A 6,000-nucleotide genomic window follows, 5' to 3' on the forward strand; every position below is an offset into this window, starting at 1 on the left:
AGTGGGCTACTTTTGTAGCAGAAAGGAATGAGATTAGATGTCAGGAGAAGCCATGTGGCTGCAAGATCCCCATGGAGGAGATGATGTTGCCTTGCCTTAGGAGGCTTGAACCATGGGAGACCGCCTCTAGGGCCTTTATTATCCTGATGAAGCACCTCATAGAGATAAACATGCCGCAGGACAGTGAGTTGAGACTCTATCTCCCCTCCCTGGTCTGGGAGCTCCTTGAGAGCTCTGCCTGTCCATATTCCCCTCAGGTCCTGGCACAAAAAATGTTCCCTCATTCAGTAAACAATGAGTGAGCAGGTGATGAACAAATTGGGTAGGTGGCTGGGTAGGATGAGAGAATGCACAGATGAATGGATGGACACACGGGCAGGTTGGGAGCCCTGAGCTTTGGAGCTTTGGAGCCCTACACCCGTGCCTGCTTCTCTAGCTGCATCCCACCACATACTTCTCTGTGATCCAGCCACAGTAATCATCTCTTAGTCCTGCCAACTCCAGGACTTTGCACATGCTGTTCCCTCTGCATGGAATGTACTTCCTTTGCCTCTTCAAGTAACACCCACTCATCCTGTGGCTTTCCACTCAATCACCACCTCCTCAAGGTGGTCTTCCCTGACCGGGTCAACCCCCAGTGTAGGCCTCCATAGCCCCGTGAACCTCCCCTGAGCACCTGATATGTCACAGTTTATATTTAGTCGGGTGGTTCTGTGTAAGGTCTCTCATTCTAGACTGTGAGCTCCGAGCCCGCAGGGCCAGTGACTGTTTTCACTCACCTTTGTGTCCCCAGCACTTAGGACAGTGGATACTTAATAAATATTTGTCTAATGAATAAGTTAATAAGTGACCAGCCCTGCCCTCGCCTATTCCAAGCAGCCTACTCTCTCCGGACTGCATCAGGGGAGAGAATCTAGGTACAGGCCCCCTGCAGGTGAACCCAGGACAGAGCCCACAGATTCAGGGAGCCTGAGGTCCCTCCCACACCTGCCCCTGCAAAGGCCCACCAGCACCTGTGCCTTTCTGCTCTGCCTTGTTAGTATATCTTGGTTTCACCATGAACTACCTGCAAATCACTCGGCCTCTTAGGGCCTCAGTGTCCTCATCTGTACAATGGGGACAATAACGTACCTACCTCATAGGACCTACCCCAACTCCATGCCCAGTGATAGTAAATAATAAATGGTGCTAGTATTCTTATTCTTAGAGGTCAGGAATAGCCCATCGGATTCAGGGGCCAACTGAGAATATACTAATGTTTTATGAATCTGCTTTAAATGCATGTGACAGTCCTTCTTTATTTATTTTTAAGATTTTATTTTTCAGTCATCTCTACACTCAACGTGGGGCTGGAGCTTATAACTCCAAGATCAAGAGTCACATGCCCTACCACCCGAGCCAGCCAGGTGCCCCTACGTGGGCAATCTAATTCCAAAGCTTCATGCCTGGGTTTGCTCAAAGGGGAAAACTCAATTATCATCTCACATTATTCAAAGCAACCCCCCAGTCTTGTCTCAGTCATGAAAAGGGTATGGAGTATTCTTTTGCCCCCAGCCATGGTTTGACCCAGAGTGAGTGCTGTTTGGGACAGGGGTGTGAGGTCAGTCTGGCTGGGATACTTGTTCATGTTTCCCCCACCTTCATCCTGCCCTAGTTCTCAGAAGTGGATGGAGTTGGCCAGGGTTCCGTAGGGGAGAGGGGCTCTCCCTGACAGAAGGAGGACCACCTTCTGGTCAGTGACACCTCCTCCTTGCTTGTCCTAGGCATAAATACTCTCACATCTACTGACCAAGGTTCCAGGGTAGACCACCCAGGCAAGAAGTCACTTGGGCATCCTAACTGGTTCCATAGAGGAAAGAACCAAGACCCCTTTGGGGACGCCTGGGAAGCTTTGCTCTTCCCACCCCCATCCTCCAGCTCACTGTAGCTTTCTGAGGCCCAGCTGCCAGGGGCAGCCTCGGGATACACAAAAGGCTTTCTCCCCCTTTCTCAGGGGCTCACCTTACTGGTGACCCACTCCCTCATCACATGGCCGTCATCCTGGTACCAGGCCCCCAGTCCCAGAGCCACACCACCATTAACCCAATGTCTCTGGACAGATGTATTTTATGTAAGTTCAAGCACTAGAAATATTGAGTTCAGGGAATTTTATTTCTAGAGCCCTCTATATTTCTCTGGGATTATCACCTGTCTTTGTTCCCTCCCTCTCCGAGTTATTATCTTTGGACCCTTTCCAAGCCAAACCATCTTGATTGCTCGGGGAGAAGACTGCCAGCACCCTCCCCTGGTAACTCTGGGTCTGGTGAGAGTGACCTCGAGGGACCCTTTCTTCTTCCTTCAGTATAACTCTGCAGGTGGCCACACTGCCCAGGCAGCCTTGGCCTTTGGGAGCTGGCTTCACCAAGGGACTCTCCAAAGTGCCAAGGAACGTTGCGGTGGGTGGTGCAAGTGGAGGCCTCATTCTCCCCAAGTTAGGGAGGGCTAGGCTCAGGGTGAGCCTCAGGGTACAGAGGGGAGGGAGAAGGCCAGATGTTCTCTTTTCTACACCGTGCCAACCTCGCCTGACACCAAATTAATAGCATTCAAATGAGATGCAAAACATTATGCAAATCTAGAGGAGAAGGCTGCTCTCACCGGGCCTTTGGGCTGTTGGAGGGCCAACACCTTGAGCCCTTTCCTGCAAGACCCCACGGGCTCCCTTCAACTTCAACCCTCATACGGTCAGCAGGAGCTGGTGTGGAGTTTCCAGTGAGACTTGAGTGACCCTCTCAAGGTCCTCTGATCCTTGTGCCTACCCTAGTCTCACCTCCCAAGCACTCCGGGCCTCTTCTGTTCTGAAATGGTGCAGAGGCAGCTCCGGAACTTGGCATAACCTCCCTCTGGATGCCAGGATTCTGGATCCCCACTCATTAGCAGTATATGCAAAATAGATGCAGGGGTTTTTTGCATCTATTTAATTGTCCATTAAAATGGCCCCACGCCCATCACCTCTGCACAGGCCCAGGCTTCCAAATTGCCAACCCCTGCTGCCTGCAAGCACCATGTGGTTCCTGCGCCTGGTAATTGCCGTGGTGTTTGTTGAGCTGTATTTGCATTTGATTGTCATTTAACTTTCCATCTTTCTCCTTCAATCAAACTCAGGATTGGGCTTTTGCAATTGATTATTCATTTTATTTTCAGCCCCTTGGTGGGTTTTCAAAGAGTTTCCTTTATTAGTGCCGCAAACTTGAACCTTGGGACTTCTCCTGTCACACAGAGGGGGAGGGCTTCCTCCCACCCATCGCAGGGCTCCTCCGTGAAAATAACCTAGCCAACATTGTGGATTTTAAGTCCTATTCCCAGTCTCTCTGTCCCAGCACCTGCCTCATTTCTGCCCAGCCAGTGGCATTAAACATTTATGGAGCTGTGGAGGATCAAAGGCCTTGGCTGGGGGTGGGCAGGCTGGAGGCCTTGGTTTAGAGATGGAAAGCAGCTCGCATCAAACCACTTTATGCTGCTGTCTCCATCCACCCTGGGCTCTTGCTACCAGCTGGTGTGGTCCTGCTCCTGGAGTGGGAGGAAATGCCCAGGAACCAGGACTCCCCATTTACCAGGGTAGGATTCTCCTTCTACCCCTAAATTCAAAGAATTGACTTTGGATACTCCTTGAAGCCTGGCCAGAGCATGGTATCCCACAATGTTCAAGATCCTGCCAGGTCTGGGAGCCCCCTCCGGGGAGTGGGTGGAGGCGAGCAGGCAGATCTGTGCCCCTGGGAATCTCTGCAGCCTCTTGCCCCTGTTTCTCTGAAGCCCCCAAGCCCCCTTGGCTCCACAGAAGACGTTCCTGTGCCTTGAAAGCTATCTTGGAGGAGACTAATTTTCTTCTCCTCTCACTCAGAAAGCAAGTGTCATCCATTTGAAGGGAGAGACTTCAGAATAAGTCACCAGTGTGCCTGTGATCCTGCAAATTGATGGGCTGTGTGGAAGTGGGGAAGGGAAGCTGGCTTCTCCGGGGATGTGGGCTGGATGTCTGGCACTGTCTGGGCAGAGGCTGCAAAGGTCCTCGGGATTAGAGAGCCCCTCTTCCCTCTCTCTGGTCCTCCGTCCTAACATAGCCATTGTAACTCAGACCCCACCCTCCAGGCTTCTGAATCAGCAGCGAGCCCCTCTCGGTTACTACCACTTGCTATAGTGTTCGAAAACCCACCTTAATAATTCTAGACTCCCTTGTTCGGGCGCAGATACCTTTGTGATGGGGTAAACCCTTCAGTATAGCCACCAAGGATGTCCTGCAGCTCAGGTGACCACAAAGCCTGGCCTCAGGCCTGCTCCCACCCTTCCTCTCACATCTCTGCAAGGATGCACTGCTCCCCCAGAACCAGTCTTCTCACTGACCCCAAACTATCTTGCATTTTCTACCACACTGCCTCTACCTAAGCCACTCCCTCAACTTTGGCTGTCCTCCCTCTTCCTCTCCACTGACTGAAACCTAAAACTTATTTAAGACTTGTTTTCACCATCAACCAATGAATGGATAAAGAAATTTGGTTTATATACACATTGGAATACTACGTGGCAATGAGAAAGAATGAAACATGGCCTTTTGTAGCAACGTGGATGGAACTGGAGAGTGTGATGCTAAGTGAAATAAGTCAGGCAGAGAAAGACAGATACCATACGTTTTCACTCTTATGTGGATCCTGAGCAGAAGACCATGGGAGAGGGGGAGGGGGGAAAAAAGAGAGGGAGGGAGGCAAACCATAAGAGACTCTTAAAAACTGAGAATAAACTGAGGGTTGATGGGGGGTGGGAGGGAGGGGAAAGTGGGTGATGGGCATTGAGGAGGGCACTTGGGATGAGTACTGGGTGTTGTATGAGAACCAATTCGAAATTTCATATTAAAAAATATGGGGCGCCTGGGTGGCGCAGTCGGTTAAGCGTCCGACTTCAGCCAGGTCACGATCTCGCGGTCCGTGAGTTCGAGCCCCGAGTCGGGCTCTGGGCTGATGGCTCAGAGCCTGGAGCCTGCTTCCGATTCTGTGTCTCCCTCTCTCTCTGCCCCTCGCCTGTTCATGTTCTGTCTCTGTCCCAAAAATTTAAAAAAAAAAAATTTAAAAAAAAAATAATAATAGTAAATAAACATTAAAAATTTTTTTAAAAAGACTTGTTTTCAGTCCACCTGCCCACTGCCTGAAGCTTGCCATGACCTCCCCTCCCCCAAAAGGAGCACTTGTCCCCTTCTTCACCATCTCACAGCTCATTTGGCACCAATGACCTGCCTTGGCCTTTAGACACTCCCCCCCCTCCCACCCCCACCCCTGCAGCATCATTTATTCACAAACATCGATTAAGCAACTACTGTGTTCTAGGAGCTGAGCTTGGTTGAGAATGGAGGAGACAGATATGTTCTGTGCCTTCAGAGAGCTGACAACTAATGGGGAAAACAGACAATTAAGCGATTACATAGACTAGGGTCATCTGAGTGCAAAGGGCCAGGTGGAGGGCACAGAGAGTGAGAGAAATGAGACAAGTGAAGGGAGCCCTGCAAGTCTCCAGGCTGCCACTTTCAAACGTGCGTATGACTTAAGTACACTATAAGCCTGCAGCACAGAGCTGCAGAATATCCCTTAGGGCATCTTATGGTCCTCAATTTGTGGGTGATGCTGAGCTCTGGGCAAAATGAGTCCCTTGGAGGGCATAGACAGGATGCTCGATAAAAACTCCACTGCTTCCCAGTCTGGCCCAGCCTCCACCTCAACCTAACTGGGAACCCATTGCACAGAGGTCACGTTGACCATCTTTAGGAGGGAGAGACAACCCTGGAGCATTATTCTTCTCATCATGCAGTACATACCCATCCTCTGAGCTCAGGGCAGAGTGCTGCATTCTGGGACTTGTAGTGTTCATTGGACCCCCTCCTGAATGCCTACCTTAGTTTAGGAAATAGGGAAGGAGACACAGCAAGTTCCTGCGTGGCTCCACTTACCCTCCTTCTTCTGAGTAGTGCCCAGCCCAGCTGCC

This window comes from Prionailurus viverrinus, chromosome E1 (genome assembly GCF_022837055.1).
Source record: "Prionailurus viverrinus isolate Anna chromosome E1, UM_Priviv_1.0, whole genome shotgun sequence".
NCBI lineage: Eukaryota > Metazoa > Chordata > Mammalia > Carnivora > Felidae > Prionailurus > Prionailurus viverrinus.